The following is a 17,342-nucleotide window of genomic DNA, read 5'->3' on the forward strand; positions in this document are numbered from 1 at the left end:
TTTCTACCGAAACTGAGGTAATTTCACATTTGAGGTTGTCAACATAGGTCCATGTTTTGGTATAGCCTCTACATATCGGTACCTTCCGATTGAACAAATTTTGAGATAATTTTTTACATAATTTAGGCATTAGTATTTATCCGTGCTAAAAAAATTTCTCCACTTAAAATTGTGGACATGAAAGGAAACTAATTATTCTATTTTAGTTCAGAATATTTCATGGTGGAGGACAAGTTCGTCCTATTTTTACTGGTCCATATTATTCCCAATACATTAATAAGTTATTATCCTGAAATAAACCCAAGACCACACTACAGAAATCCTTTCATGACCTCTGCTGTAGATGGTGAACTAAAATCTACGACTGCATTATCCAAACGCTCGCACACAAGGAAATTACCAAATTTATAAACATTTGTTTACACACAACTACGTCTATTTGTCATTGGCATGAATGAATGAGAGTTGTTGAGTTGTTGGTTGTGTAACTCCTTTCTTAGCCATAGAGAGATGTTTCGTGTGGATCAACAGAACGGGTCATATTTGTTTGTTCGTTCGTTCGTCTGTTTATTTAACAGAGCTTTGTCCTTTCTATACATGGCCCTGTTGTTGTTGATGTTGCTGTTGTATTATGATGCTGCTGTTGATGGTCCTTGTTGGTTAATGGTTGAAAATGTTAACGAATCAACATTGTTATTTTACAACTTGCAGCTATTTGCTTGCTGTGGGTTTTTTGTTAGTTATTGTCGTCGTTGTTGTTGTTCTATTTATTCCTTTAATTCAACAACATCAACTGTGATGTTGTTTTGTACAACAGCAGTGGGCGACCAATCGACCACATGGTGCATTCGGTTATGTTGTCAATAATGCTGTATTATTCTTTTAAGTGAAATTATTTATTTGTTAACATAAAGAGGGGCAAGGAGAAGGTTTATTTGTAAAATTTAATGAAATCAAAAAAAAAATGTTTTATTTTTGGCAAATTGACAATTATGTTGTCTGTAGTAGATCTTAATGTATGGAGATTTGGAACTTTTACCTAACTTCAAATAAATCCCTTTCGTGAGAATAAAATTTTATGATAATAAACAACTGCGAGAAGAGTAAAATGATATTCAACAAGTTCTTTGTTAAAGAACCGCCTCAAAGCAATATTTCGAAGTAAATAACTAAAATCAAAGTGAAGTACATATTTGGTGGCTGGCATCATTAATCATTATCCCCTTGACTCTGAGGAGCAATTGACCACTCTATTTTCTCGGTTAATGATTTTTGCATTTTTAACTTTTCTCTAAAAGATTTTGTTGCTTCACTGCTGGGCGAGGGCAATTTGCAATTTCTTAATTTCTGTTCAGAGACTAAAAGTGGTGGTGGCAATAGCTTCTTGAAGTTACCTTCTACTCTTCCAAACTATTACTTTTTTATTATTGACATGCCATCTTCTCAGCATCGTCGATGGTTTTGAAGGCTCGAAGGAGTAAAACTTGTTTCTTAAGTGGTATTGTTTGCTAAAAGTCACGTTTGTCATACCAAGAAAGTTACGAACTATTGCACGCAATGCTCTACATTGAATGTGCAAAAAATTATACAAAGAAAAAGAAAAAGACGTTGTAACATAACCGTTCCAACATAATGTCCAAAAGGCTTTTGCCAAATGGCTTTGCCGTAGACTCCTAGCAGTTTCCTAGCAAAAACTGAGAGCGACAGATTGAGTCATGGAATATTGTCATGGAACTTGAGGCGACTGTTGCAAAAAACCATTAAGTCTAGCGTAAACTTTTCTTGATCTTCTTTCTTTCCCTCGTTGGCTTTTTGTTCATCTGCTTCGATAAATATTTTTGTCCTAAGGGCCATAAAGTTTTTACACCAACAACGACAGGATATTGCAGCCAATGAATTTTTAACAGACATCAAATTTTCTTCGAAAGCTGCACACATCAATTTTATGAAGTTTAACAATGGTCTGGGTGGGTCTGCTGCTCGTCACTGTGTTTGTTTATGGATGTGGAATTTTTAAGGGTTTTTTATTAGTGGTTGGTAAAATAAGCAAATTAAATCTTTTTGGGATTCTTTGTGAAAGTTGCAAACACACTTAAATTGTTGACAGAGTTTCGAGTGGTATACTTCAAGACAACCAGGGAAACGAAGGAATATTAAGTTATTGTAGAAACTAAAACAAGTAAAAAAGCGTTAAATTCAGCCGGATTGGATTCTTTTAACCTCCACCATGATATATTCTGAACTTATATGATAAAAATAATTGTCATTCTGTTGGGATATATAATTCGGATATATAAAAACGTAAAAATACCTGAAATCGGGGGTATGGGAGTTATACCACAACGTTTACTACGTCTACTACTATGTCCAATTCTTGATGGAAAAAATTTAAGCACTGGGAACAACAAAAAAACTTTAACTTTAAAAACTAAAAAAGAACTTTAAATCGTCGGCGGTGCTGTGGGGCTATTCCAAAGCGTAAACCCATGTCTAAATTTTTGGTGGGTAATTTTCTTGAGCACTAGGAACCCTAAATGCCAAATTAGAGCTACTTCGGTCTGAAAATGTAGGTGAAACATGTCTAAAAATGTACCTAAAAAGTCAAATAACCCCCCCCCCCAATCAGCCCCAAACATAACATATGTTTGGGTCCTGCAAACAAATATATGTTTGGGTGCAAAATATGTTTGGGACATATGTTAGAGAGGCTTTTTTGGTACATTTTTAGACATGTTTCAGCTACATTTCCAAACCGAAGTAGCTCTAATTTGGCATTTAGGGTTCCTAGTGCTCAAACAAATACAAACCCAAAAGCCACAAAAAAAAAAAAACAAAAACACATGCACCAGTGGGCGCTTTCTGAGAGCAAGGGAGCGTAAATTTCAATGAATTTAAACGACTGAAAAAAACAACATAATTAATACCATTTTTTCTTTTCCTCTTCGCTTTTCTACGTTGGTTAACAACAACAAAGCACGAAACACGCGTATTTTACCGCATACACACCGCCAATGCTTCTGCGTCTCCTATTACACCATACACACAGCTCTTTATTATAAAAACAGCATTCCGTACCCGCGAGAGCCCTGTTGTTACTCTCTTTGACATAAATCCTCTTTCCATCCATAAAAAATATGCTCTAACATAAATAATATGTTGGTACCCAAACAAATAAAATTGAGATATGTTACAAAATATTGGAATCATATATTTGTTTGGACACAAACACATTATGTTTAGATCCAAACATATATTTGTTTGCAATCAGTCCCAAACAAATATTTCTAACATATATTATTCTGCGTGCTGAAATGGGCTCTTGGCCCTTAAAAAGATATTATTTAAAAAAATCCATGTTTGATGGTCTCTTGGTCCTTGAAAAAATATTTGAAAAAATCCACGTTTAGTGGCCTCTTCGTCCTTGAAAAAATATTTAAAAAAAATCCACGTTTAGTGGCCTCTTCGTCCTTGAAAAAATATTTAAAAATCCAAGTTTAGTGGCCTCTTGGCACCTAAAAAAAATGTAAAAAATCTAAGTTTATCGGCATCCTGGACTTTGAAAAATATTCTTTAAAATATCCTCTTTTTTTGACCTCTTGGTCCTTGAAAATATGTATATTTTAAAAATATCCATGTCTAGTGGGCTCAAGCTCTCTGAAAAACTATTCTTTAAAAATCCACGCTTAGTCGCCTCTTGGTCCTTGAAAACATATTCTTTAAAAAATCCACGTGGCCTATTGTCCTTAAAAACAATATTCTTTGAAAAATCCACGCTTAGTGGCCTCTTGGTCCTTAAAAAAATATTTTTAAGAAAACCTCTTGGTTCTTGAAAAGTGTTAAAATGATCCACGTTTAGTAGCCTCTTGGTCCTTGAAAAAATATTTAAAACGAAATCAACGTTTAGTGGTCTCATGGTCCTTGAAAAATATTTAAAAAAAATCTAAGTCTAATGCCCTCTTTGTTAAAAAGATATTATTTGAAAAAATCCAGTTATAGTGGCCTCTTACTCCTTAAAAAAAATCCACATTTAGCACGGTGCTCTTAAAGCAATTTTAAATGGAAGGTGCTTACACCTTGGAATTTTTTGTGGATTCTGAAACTGCAATGTTCATAGATGAGAAAAATCAAAAAGCAAAAAAATCGCCGGAGCGCTTTTTAAATAAATCGCGATTTAAGTTGACATTTTTAGGGATTATTTAGGTTTTCACGATTTTGCTTAGAAACCGCAAGTCCTATTAAAAGGAGACTAAGGAAAATGTTGTAGCTATGAAAATGCTCTACTAGATCGATATCTATGGTATTTTCGTAGTTTTTACCATTTTTGAGATATAGAAGTTCAAATTGGGACAATGCACTGACTGTATCGCCCCCTTATAAAACAATGTCATGAAGGTTGCGCCTTAACTAACTTTTGATGAAACCCCCTTACACAGGGAAAGTTTTTGTGAATTCTAAAACAGCAGTGTTCATAGATGAGAAAAATCCAAAAACAAGAAAAAATCGCTGGAGGAATTTTTAAATAAATCGCGGCCAAAATTCACATTTTTAGGTGTTTTTTAGGTTTTCACGATTTTGCTTGGAAACTGCAAGTCCAATCGAAATGGAACTAAAGAAAATGTTGTAGCTGTGAAAATTCTCTAGAAGATTGACGTTTATCATTTGTTCCTAGCCTGTACCATTTTTGAGATAAAGAAGCTCAGTTTACATTTTTAGGTTTTTTGTTAGGGTTTCGCGATTTTGCTTGAATACGGTAAGTCTTATCGATATGGGACCTGAGAAAATCATAAAGCTGTGAAAATTCTCTGCAAGACTGGCTTAAGTGACTTATCCTAAGTTGTAACATTTTTTTAGATATATAAGTTTAAGTTGGGAATTTGCAGACATGACATTGTGGGCGATACAGAATTGAATTGAATTTGAATTGTCCCAATTTGAACTTCTATATTTCAAAAACAGTAAAACCGACGAGAACACCATAAAAGTCAGTCTTATAGAGAATTTTCATAGCTACAACATTTTCTTTAGTCCCATTTTGATAGGAATTGCTGTTTCTAAGCAAAATCGTGAAAATCTGAACAACCTCTAAAAATGTCAACTTAAATCGCGATTTATTCAAAAAGCGCTCCGGCGATTTTTTTTTGTTTTTTGATTTTTCTCATCTATAAACATTGTAGTCTCAGAATCCGCAAAAACTTCCGAGGTGTAAGCACCTTCCATTTAAAATTGTTTCAAGAGCACCGTGTTAGGCCTCATGGGCCTTGAAAGAATATTCTTTAAAAATACACGGTTAGTGGTTATTTGTTCCTTAAAAAAATCTCTCTAAGTGGTCTTTTTGTCCTCGAAATTTCCAAATAATAGCTAATTCGATCTGAAAATGTGACTAAAAACGTGAAAATGCCTGAAATGGGGCGGTAACGTTATATGGGGATATAGCTACACATGTCCATAATAATTTTGGTAAATATATTTTGTGACCAACAGGAACCCTAGTTCGATCTGAAAATGTAGCGAAAAACGACAAATTACCCGCAATCGGGCTATACCAAAACTTGGGCCGATATCGCTCATCATTGAACTTGCAAACAAAAGACGCATTTTCTCAAAATGTCAGCGTCCTATCTCCATTTTTGTGGATGCTAAAGTGATTATAGAGAGACTGGCGGCCATTCATAGATCGACTCAGAATTTTATCCTGATCAAGAATATATGGGGATTTTTGAGTGAAATCGGACACTCAAAATGAGGTTTTTGATTTCCTTTATTTTTTGCTGTGGTGATGCTGATCATCTGCAAAACGTTTTAGTATTTATTTATTTTTTTTTTTTATTAAAGTTTCCAGAGAAATATGCAAAGAAATACTACTCATAACTTCTTTAATATTGATCCAAATGGTAAAAATCATTTTTGTATTTTTTTGTAGTTTTTATTTTTTACTAGCAGACCCCGGTCCGCGTTGCTGGCCCGTCGTAATGAGTTTTAATGACAACTTTTTATCGACTTTATGCTTGAAAATTCAAAAATAGGTATTTTCTACCTCACTTCTTCGGTCTACTGTCAAACCGAGAAGGATTTTTTGTCTGTAACCTTTCTTTTCTCTTACGGAGTTTGTCGGATTTTTTCGCCAATTTATGCTTTTTAGGATTTATTATCGTCCATGTCCCTGTCTTTATCCTAAATCGATCTAATTTTAAAGGTTAAAAAGTGGTTAAATCGAATTCTTCCGCTTATTGAGACTTTTCATGGCTGATGGACCGTTGAACCTCACCATTCAAGTAAATTTGTAAATATATAGTTTTTCTTGATCGGGGGCGCAACCACCGTTGTCTCGAAAACTAATTTGCAACCCGATGCACTCATAAGTTATAAAATAATAGGCCCCGAAATTCGTCTACAAATATATAGCATTTTGGACCACGGGACATTCCTGAACATTTCCTGAATATTGGGTTCAGTAGTTTTGGAAAAATAATGTTTTGAAAAGAGTGGGCGTGGTCATCAGTTTTCAAGATATAACTATTAAAAAAAAAGTAGGCCTGGTCTGGTATTTTGGCTCCAAATATGTAACTAGGGTGCACACAACTTCATTGCCTACCAAAATGTATGCTGAAACCGATATAATCATACATTTATTTGGCTTATATATAGCGTTTAACAGAAAGGCATGGGGAAAGTACCCCACCTCTTCCGAAATTCATAATATATACATAACAACGGCAAACATTGAGCTTTTGTCGCAAATTTTATGGAAATCCCTTCAGTAGTATTGGAGTTATGACATATTAATAAAAACAGGCGTGGTCGGACCTATAGGCCCTAAAGAAGTACCTAGATTGTAGATTAATCCGTAAATTTTTAATCCGATACATGCATAATTTTTGCAAAAATGACGGTTTTTAAAAATATCGCATAGGGAGGTACCCCGCTCCCTCTGGAATTCAATAAAATATGTAACCTGTTTTCGGGGGGCGTGGTAAACTTTTCTTTCCAAAAAACCTAAGTTGGGTTATGACAGCATTTGATTTTTATTCATAAAGGTAAGCGTTTTTCTTTCAAATATGCCCCCTTCAAAATTCAAGAAAATATGCCCGTACATTCCCTGACATTTTCAGGAAAATCGGTTCAGTAGTTTTGTAGATGTAACATATTTTAAAAAGTGGGTGTGGTCAAGTCATTGGATCCTAAAAAAGTGGGTAAGGTCTTCCGAAATAGATACATTCGTAATCATTGTAAATATAACATTTTTAAAAAAGTAGGGTATAGGGGAAGTACCCCGCCCCTTCCGAAATTCAACTGAATTTGTAGGCTATTTTAAGCGGGGGCCATCCTTGTACATTCCCTGGCAATTTCAGGAAAATCGGTTCAGTAGTTTTTGTAGAAATGATAAAAATTAAAAATTGAAAAAAGTGGGCGTACATTTTCTTTGCATAAAAAAATATCGAAAACGGTCCAGCCGTTCTCAACTGATGCCATGACCAACGAACGACATTTGATTTTTATTTTTAAAGATTTAAAAGTTTAGACAAATCGCGATTTCCTTGAAAATCCCTTCAGTAGTTTTGTAGATATAACCTAATTAGAAAGTGAGCGTGGTCGGATCTTAAGTCCCAAAATAGGTACGTAAGGTTGGAGACACAATCGCCATTGACTCGCAAATAAGTTCCGAAACCGATACATTCGTATTTGTTGCAAATATTGCATTTTCAAAAAGTCAAATGTATGTAGCCTATTTTTATCGGGGACCAACCCTGTACATTCGCTGAAAGTTTCAGGAAAATCGATTCAGTAGTTTCGTAGATATAACATATTTAAAAAAGTTGGCGTTGTCCAGTCTTAATGCCCCAAATAAGCACGTAAGGTCGGAGACACAATCGCCATTGACTCGGAAATTAATTTTCAAAGCGATACATTTGTAATTGTTGCAAATATTCCATTTTTACAAAAATAGGGCATAGGGGAGGTACCCCGTCCGATCCGAAATTCAACCAAATGTGTAGCCTATTTCAACAGGGGGCCATCACTCTACGTTCCCTGAAAATTTCAGGAAAAACTGTTGAGTAGTTTCGTAGATATAACATATTTATAAAAGTGGGCGGAAAAGTGGGCGTGGCCAATTGTTCTTTGCATAAAAACCTAAACTGGACTATGACTAACATTTCCACAAAAAATTATCCAAATCGCTCCAGCCGTTTTCAACTGATTCAATTACCAACAAACGACAATTGAGTTTTATATATAAAGATATAAAGATTAGCTATCTAATAAAATAAGACAAAAATTTTGCACGATGGGCTTGGATGCAATTTTTGCAATTCATTATTTAAAAAAAAAATTATCAATTATTGTACTCTTCGATTTTCTTGAACTTTTTTTGTATTAAACTACAATTATTTACAAAAATGTTAAGTCCCATTTCGTAATGGGATTCAAATAATTACTATTTTTTTTCTAATTTATTTATTTATTTACACAACCAACGAATGCCCTAGTGGACAACATATGTTGATGAGATTAAAATTTGTCAATCATTTTTTTTCCTGTATACCACCAAAATATGTTATTTTACCAAAAATAATAAGTTGCAATCATTATTAACATTTGCTTTGTTGTTTTATTTATGAATTTATTTTAAACGTCTTACAAATTTTGCTATTTAAGAATTGTTTAGCAATTAGTGTACCAGCATTAGGGGGTATTACTGAATGAAGTTTTTTTGTGCACACGATAGGTTTAACCATTGCATATTTTAAATTCAAATCCTCTTTCGCATTTAAATAATCATCCTCTGAAGAATATATAAATTTAATATTTGCCTCGGATGCCCAGTCATATAATTCCCGAGCTGTAGTTACTTGATCATCCGTTTAGTTAGTTTATTGTCGTGCTGGTACAATAATTGCTAATCCATTTTCAAAATAAAAAATTAATCCGCTTTTACGATGTTTAAGATAAATACCTAAATAAAACAACAACAAAAATGTTAAAAAATAGTTTTTTTTTTATTTTTTGGTAAAATAACAAATGTTTCACATTTTTACGATGTTTAAGATAAATCCTAAATAAAACAACAACAAACAATTAAATAAAAAATAAAGTTTTTATTTTTTGGTAAAATAACAAATGTTTCACATTGGTATAAAGGAAAAATTGTCAGGAAATAAGGATTTTCCGACGAAAAACGTTACAGCATTGTAGTAAGGACAACAAGAACTACCTTCGATAACAATTTATAAAGGATTCTCGAACAGCTTTTAAACAGCACGTAAGAGAAAATTTTGAAATTTTTAAGAGCTGGCTTCCTTCGCTATCTTCTTGGAACTTGATGTACGATTGGAAAAAAAATATTACAAAAGATACTCAATTTAAATCATTGTTCTTGACCAAAGCTTCTGTCGGCAAAGCCGACTGATACTTTTTTACTTGTTTCTCTCTAAACTGTGCCTTCTCTATAAAGAGTGCGAATATTCCAAGTGCATATTCACATACCATGATCCTTAAAACGTTTGCGGTTTGACGTCAACTTTAGAGGTGTTTCCTATGGTAAAGGCGCGGCTCATGTTAGCTCACTACCATTAGCGGTTGTTAAAGACAGCTAGCTCCCCAGATGACACCACGGGGAGGTTGAGATGAAAGGCGAGCCACTTTGAGTCCTAGCTTTGCCATCTGCACATGGAGATCCTTGGAGCTATACACACATCTTTTGAAGGGGTTCGTTGTTATTATAAATTTTTCTAAGGTTCGTAGCTAACCTAAACACAAGTTACTTTACTAAACTAAGCTGATGTTAAAGGTATCCTTCTTAGCTGCACATTTGAGTAAAAAGTAAAAACAACAACAACAAGTAAACAAGCGTTAGGTTCGGCCTATACAAACTTTTTATATACTCCACCATAAAATTTTCTGAAATAAAATGGAATAATTATTTTGAGACACCGGCTATCCCAAATGCCTAATAACTTTAGGAAATGTATTTGAAAATGTCTTCAAACTGGTTACACCTTTATATGGGACTATATCAAAGTGTGGACATTTGTTGACAATTTTTGGTGGAAAAGATTTTTGACCACTGGCAACATCAAATATAAGATTACAGATAGTTCGATCAACAAATCTAGCTATAATCCTGAAAACACCCAAAATGGGGGTATCGTCATATGGGAATTATACCAAAACATGGACCTATGATGACAATTTTTAATGGAGAAGTTTTGTGACCAGTGGGAACCTCAAATGTTGAATTACAGATGGTTCGGTCAACACACCTAGAATCATGGAGTACTTGTATTGCAATGTGTGGGCTATATCTAAACATGGACCTACATTGGAAATGTTTAGTGGATAGATGTTGTGAACTATGGTAAACTCAAACGTCAATTTACAAGTAGTTTGGTTAAATATTGTAGCTAAAATCCTCAAAATACCGAAAATCGTAAGGTACCCTTATATGGGGGCTATACCAAAACATGGACCTATGTTAACAATTTTTGATGGAGATGCTTTGTGACCACCAGGAACGTGGAATGTTAAATTCCAGGTAGTTCGGTCCAAAGAGGTAGCCAAAATCCTCAAAATACTGATAATCGGAAAGTACTGTTATATGGGGACTATACCAAAACATGGACCTATATTAACAATTTTTGGTGGCGATATTTTGTGACCACTGGGAACCTCAAACGTCAAATTACAAGTAGATTGGTAAAAAATTTAGATAAAATCCTCCAAATCGGAAAGTTCATTTATATGGGGGCTATACTAAAACATGAGACTGTGGTGAACATTTTTGTGAAGATGTTTTATGACCATTGTTCGGTCAAAAATGTAGCTAAGATCCTCAAAATACAGAAAATCGGAAAGTGTCGTTGTATGGGGGCTATACCAAAACCGGGATCAACATATGTTTACAATTTTTGGTGGAGAGTTGCTGTGACTACCAGGAACTCCAAATGCAAATTACAGGTTTTTCGGTTAAACATTTTAGGTAAAATCCTCAAAACACTGAAAATCGGCAGGAACCGTTGTACGGAGGCTATACCAACAAGTGTTTCGAAATAGCACAACTTTGTACTTGACCTGCCTAATATACTCGGGTGCAAGAATGTAGTGTTCTATTAATGCAGACGCTAGACTGTTTACAACAGGTGGACAGACGGCTATATTGACTCTGAATTTTATCCTGGTCAAAAATATATGTATGTAGTTTATAATGTCACGAATGATTATTTTATTGCGTTACAAACGGAAAAACAAACTTAATATGAGGTGCTCAGTACCGAAACGGTCTAACCCACTTGTTCAAACAATTAAATTGACAATAAAGATCAAACCGGAACCTCAGCGACAAAACGGCCTAAGTGCCTCATATACCCTCCATACTATGGTGGAGGGTATAAAAATATGTAAGATATTCACAATCGTACTTAAATCCCGTGTACATCAAAAGCATTTCTTCATTTATTATTCAGTTAAATTTACCCGCAAAATTCAAACATCTCAACATATTCCGCAATCTTAACAATAAAATATTTGTGCAAATAATTGAATATTAGTTGCATATTTTATGTAAATACACCACGTCGCACGCAGCAATTGCAGGCATATTATGATTGCTTTCATTTTCAATTCAGTGGTACATACTCATATACATACATATATATTTACATATATATATATATTTTCGGCGATTCAAAGAATGGTTATCTGAATCTTCGACAACGCAACAAAATATTGGAAATATGTATATAACATCAAAATACGAACATACATACATATGTATGTACATACATTCATTCATGCATTCATGAAGAAATGCCAAATATCCAATATCCGAAATTCGTAACGAATATTAAATCTCTGGTAGAGTGAAAAAGGCTTGGTTTTTGCCTTCGATTTGTGTTGATGTCGGGTTTTTTTTTGGAGAAGAGTTGGTATTTTCTTAAGCTTTGATGGCAAACAAGCTACATACACACACAAAAGTAATAGCATATTTGACATTTGCATTGGATTTTTTTTTCGAATAAAAAACATTGATGTCTGTCTCATTGAGTTGATATTTGCATTTCAATTGTACGGAGGGAATAAATTGTGATTGTATTGTTTTATTTGTTCAGAGGATGGATGCTTAATAACATAAGAGCTGCAGATGTTTCAAACTGGGAATAAATGCGATTTTTGCAAATATCAAAAATACCACCGCATAGAAGTGTAGAGCTTAAAAAAACTACTATGAAATAAGGTGTCATTCTTTCTCTATTAGGAAAAAAATTTCCGCACCAAATGCATTGAAGTTCAGTAATGCATTATTTAATTTGATTTGTTATAAAGACATATACGCTTTTCGTAATAACTTATTAATAGTTTTAATCTAATTTAAAATCAATATCAAACCATTCTGGACCAATTTGTTATCAAATCGCGATATTTCAGAGCATTTTATGAACGTTTGACAATATTGCAAGTTTTTGTTTTTCTTTATAAACTTGCGAATTTTATGTTTTTTATTTATTGTACCTATCGAAAAAGAGAATGTGTGGTCATTAGCAACGAATTCGCGAAAGTTACAGACTGTTTTTAATGACTTTGCCTGTGAGAATCGTATTTGTTTTCTATAAATTGTTATTCAAACAAAGCAAATTAACATTTTTAAATAGAAAAAATACCAAAGAGGCTTTAGTAATCGCAGTCGGTGCTGAAACTTTTTTCATCGAATCGAACTGAAACACGCGTTTTCGTTATCAGGACAATATTCCGCACATGGTACTGGCATGGTATTTTTATTTGTACAAATTTCTCTCAAGGATCTGGATACATTGCACTGTGGTCCCAGCCCGCGACAAAAATAAAAAATCGATGTATACAAATTCTTTCGTAATGGTGTTGTTGTTTTTATATAATAAATCATAAATTTTTATGTTTATTTCGTAGTAAAATTGATCTCTTTTGAAATGTATTTTTGTGAGTGTTTATATCCTACACCACTATGTGGAAAGGGTATTTATAAGTTTGTTTTGGTAAAAATTCATGTAACACCGCGAAATATTCGTCGGAGACCCCGAATGTGGTATACCAGTCTTCATATCTCGGTTAGATAAAGCGATTTTCAGATGTGTGTCCGTCCGGCCGTCCGTCCGCCGGTCCATTATAAATTGTAATCAAACTCCAACTCGCAATTATGGACCGATCGTCACGAAATTTTGTATGGAAGTCGGGTTCAGACCAGAATAGATCCCTATTCTTATTGGTGATGATCGTGAAATATTTAGCGGGTGAAATGGACCAAAAACATAATTTTTATCCGATTTTGTAGCTGCTCTGTCGCAATAATAGCCCGAGCATAGCAAAAATTCGAACAAGGTAACAGTATATGACAAAGAATTTGAGATGGTGATCGGATGATGTTTAGAGGGTCAAATGGATCAAAACTTTTGTGTGAAAATTGTGAAAATTTGTAATATACCGGTTATATCTTTATTCCTGCAAGACACATTCCGCCCACGTAAATAGTATATGGAAGACCACCTCTTGCCCTTTCCATTGATTTACGTGTTCAGATAACAGAGTTACAGCCTAATATATCCAATTTTTTGCTTGTAGTGTAATCATAAGCACACTAGGGGTCGCAATTATAGCTCAATAGTCACGATATTTTGCACGAGGTAGGGGTTTAGGACGAATAAGATGCCTACCAATTTGGATGATGGTCTGATATTATTTAGCGGGTGTAATGGACCATTACTTTTGTATGCAAAATAAAAACATTTTATTTTTGGTCCATATTTGAAATCCTGGAGGGCGTATACCGGCAAAGTCGCCTATATATGGAAAAATAACTAGTAACCTTTCCTCTGATGAGAATTGCAATAATATGTGTGCTTGATAACGGGCCTACTACCTAGTATATAATGAGTTTTGTGAAGAGAACCACGTCTTCCTCCGATGCTACAAATTGTCCCTATCATAACTGAGAAATTCCCAGTTTCTGCAAATTGCGTGGAGCCCTAGCGTATTACTTGTCCATTTGTCCAAAATTTAAACATGTAGCTGAAGGGGCTAAACAACGCCAATTTTCCAAGTTAAGAATATTTATTAAAAATGTATAACATATAATTGGTCCACAAACATCCCTGTAGGGACAAGGGACCCTTCTCTCATATCAATGAGTGCACCCCGATTAATATTAGCTCAATGATATGTAGACAGCGTAATTTTATGCAACGCCTATTTTTGTCAAATTTTGAGACTGGGCGAAATATATCACATATGTAAAAATAAGCAAAATGTATAAATTATGCATATGCAAATATTATTTTTTGCATATAGAAAATTTATGTATTTTACATATTTTCGTAAGCAACATATATTTTAATAATATATTCGAAAATGTTTATGTGTACATTTTTTCTGTTTAAAATTCAGAACGCCTAGACCTATACCGATAAATTTCAGGTGGAAAGTTTAATACCCCCAATGAAGACTTAATACCAAATTTTAGCCATTTCGGAGGGATATTGAGACCATAACCTTCAAAGTACAGAAAATCGATAGGTACTGGGTTTGGTAGCTATATGAAGACGTGGACCTATACCGACAAATTTCAGGTGGAAAGTTTTTTTACCTCCAACGAAGACTTAATAAAAAATGTCAGCCATTTCAGTGGAATCTTGAGGCCACAACTTTCAAAATACCGGATATCTGGAGGTATGGTTCTATGGGAGCTATATGAAGACATGGTCCTATACCGATACATTTCAGGTGGAAAGTTAGGCCACAAAGTCTTGCATATGTTCATTTTATGCAAATATGTCAAAACATTTAAAAAATTACGTCCAGACTGAATGTCCTCGGTAAAATTATTTATTGGTGCCACCGTGGTACAATTGTATGCACATCCGCCTTGCACGCTGAAGGTAGGGCGTTCGATCCCGGCCAGCAAACATCAAATTTACAACGATGGGAAAATACCCCTCAGTAAAGTTGGCGAAATTTTCTAAGTATTTCAGCCACGTAAAACTTCTCTACAGGTGGTGTCTTCAGACGTGCCTTTCGGACTCGGCGATAAACAGTAGGACCCATATCATTGATGTAATATGAATCGTGGTGCACTCCCTGTCTCTTCTGGGATGTTTGTGGAACTATTATTATACATATTATTACTTAAACTTAATGCGATAAGGTTGCCGACTCAAAACAGTTATTTCTTACAATGAGTTTAATTGTCCAAAAGGAATTTTGATTTCCTGAAAGCTAATTCGCAGGGTAGTTGTGTAGGATATCGTATGGTCGGCCCTGTCCGACTATAGCCTTTGCTTACTTGTTTTTATTAAATATTGTGAATAAAAATAAACTTTTAGTACCTTGGATCCTCACGGTTCCTTACGTTATTTTTATCCAAATGTTCGTGGAAGAGTCCCGAATTAGAAAAAATTATCTCGTTTGCCGAAAGTTGCCGAGCGGTGTTCAGCTTTCATTATACGGAGTAAACACGGAGTTTTGTGAGTGTTTGTTGTAGGGTTATTGGGTGTTTTCAAGTAATCGGTGTCGTTGTTTTGCATGTGTGTTTTCGCGTTTATATATTTTGGAAATATGGTGTTCAAAAAACGTTGACAATGCCAGCATGGGACGGACGGTATTCAAAAAAATTATAGCAAACCTTCTGGTGAATGTTGCGGGATATGATTTCTCTAAGTTGTCAGATCGTATTCACTATCTCTGCAAAATATTTTTTAAGCTCTACACAAAAACTAAACAACGTAGAATAGTTAATTGGCAAACAACCCCACTCGACGGTACAAACACTAATTCTTCTGCGCGTCGAGGTTCGTTTTACAACCCCACTCGACGGGACAAACACTAATTCTTCTACGCGTCTAGGTTCGTTTTACAACCCCACTCGACTACGTAGAAACTACTAGCTACTCTACTACCACACAAGCCAAGTTTGCACACCACTTGACTCAACACCCGTCAACAGACGACTGCCCAGATTGTCTCCACAGCACCTCCTTTTATACCTGCTGGTGACAAGCCGTACTTCATATTAGTTTGGCCATTTGATGCTAGGTGTTCCCCTCAAGGCATACTAGTTTCCGCTATTACCACTAGGGGGCATTTGGACTGTTAAATTTGAATTTGGATTTTGAAATAAATACATTTTGTACGACAAATAGTTTATTGTAATGAAAAACGATAGGGGGTCTATACCTAAAAGTGGACCAATCATGAAGATTTTTGGGGAAAATTATCTTCTAATTTCTACCAGTTTACGGTAAAAATATCTGATGGATATCTTGATTAGATATATTTTTGTCGCTCTCTCCCATACAAGCTAAACCACAGTGCATTGGTACAAAGAGTAGGGTCAGTGAATACATGTTATTGTCGCACAGTGTTGCCGACTGGACAAAAATCAAAAAATGTGATGTTAACTTTTACATATGTTTATGTTTTTTTCTTACAGTAAACACATCCGATACAAGGAATCTGAAAGAATTTTGTCGGTATGTGCATCCGTAATGCAGTTATAGCTCTTTAAATATGAAAAATATTTCCAAGGTAATCTAAAGCGGTAATCATATGAAAATTAGACGACTACTAAAAAAATTATTTCTGAAAATTTTGTTGATAATATTAAAAGATTTGGATAGGGATTTGATGAGTGGGCTATAAATATAAAATTTTAGTACAAAAAGTTGACATTAACTGCACATGGGCAATGTACCGTTATCAAGAAATCAAAATTTAAATTTGATAAAAAAATTAAAAATTCTTAATATTTAGTAGACCAGATCTTTTGATTGCCACCTTGGCTCCTGTTTTCCGTTAATTGGACATCTCTTCCAAATCAAAATGTGTAAAAACATTCTGCCCATCCCTGCAACCTTCTGAGATATATCGGTTCAGATTTTATATAGCCCCCATATATATCTTTTCTCGATTTTGGTACAACTCGTTCAATTTTGATCGAAAAGCCTTCAAATTTGGTATGTGTTATTTCCTTAGGCCCCTGAGTAGCTACACCGATTTTTACAACAATTGGTTCAGATTTAGATATAGCCCCTATATATATCTTTTCTCGATTTTGCTATAACTCGGTCAATTTTAATCGAATAACCTTCAAATTTAAAATGTGATATTTTCTTTGGCTCCTGAGTAGTTTGCCGATTTTAGAAAAAATCGGTTCAGATTTGAATATAGCCCCTATATCTTTCCCCGATTTTGCTATAATTCGCTCAATTTTTGATGAATAGCCCTTAAAGTTAACATGGAATTCCTCAGGCCCCTGTTCAGTTTTACCGTTGAACTGGGTTGATGAATGTTTGCACAAGTACTTATGAGGGCACAGGCCTGAG

General features: G+C 34.6%; 1 protein-coding gene across 2 annotated transcripts in view; it reads left to right on the forward strand.

Annotated features, from left to right (window-relative positions):
• The window catches only part of Calx (sodium/calcium exchanger 3), a 534,678-nt gene that overhangs the window by 83,177 nt on the left and 434,159 nt on the right, over window positions 1-17,342 (forward strand). The window lies entirely within an intron of this gene.

Source organism: Musca autumnalis, unplaced genomic scaffold (genome assembly GCF_047663935.1).
Source record: "Musca autumnalis isolate F117 unplaced genomic scaffold, ASM4766393v1 scaffold_1, whole genome shotgun sequence".
NCBI classification, from domain to species: domain Eukaryota; kingdom Metazoa; phylum Arthropoda; class Insecta; order Diptera; family Muscidae; genus Musca; species Musca autumnalis.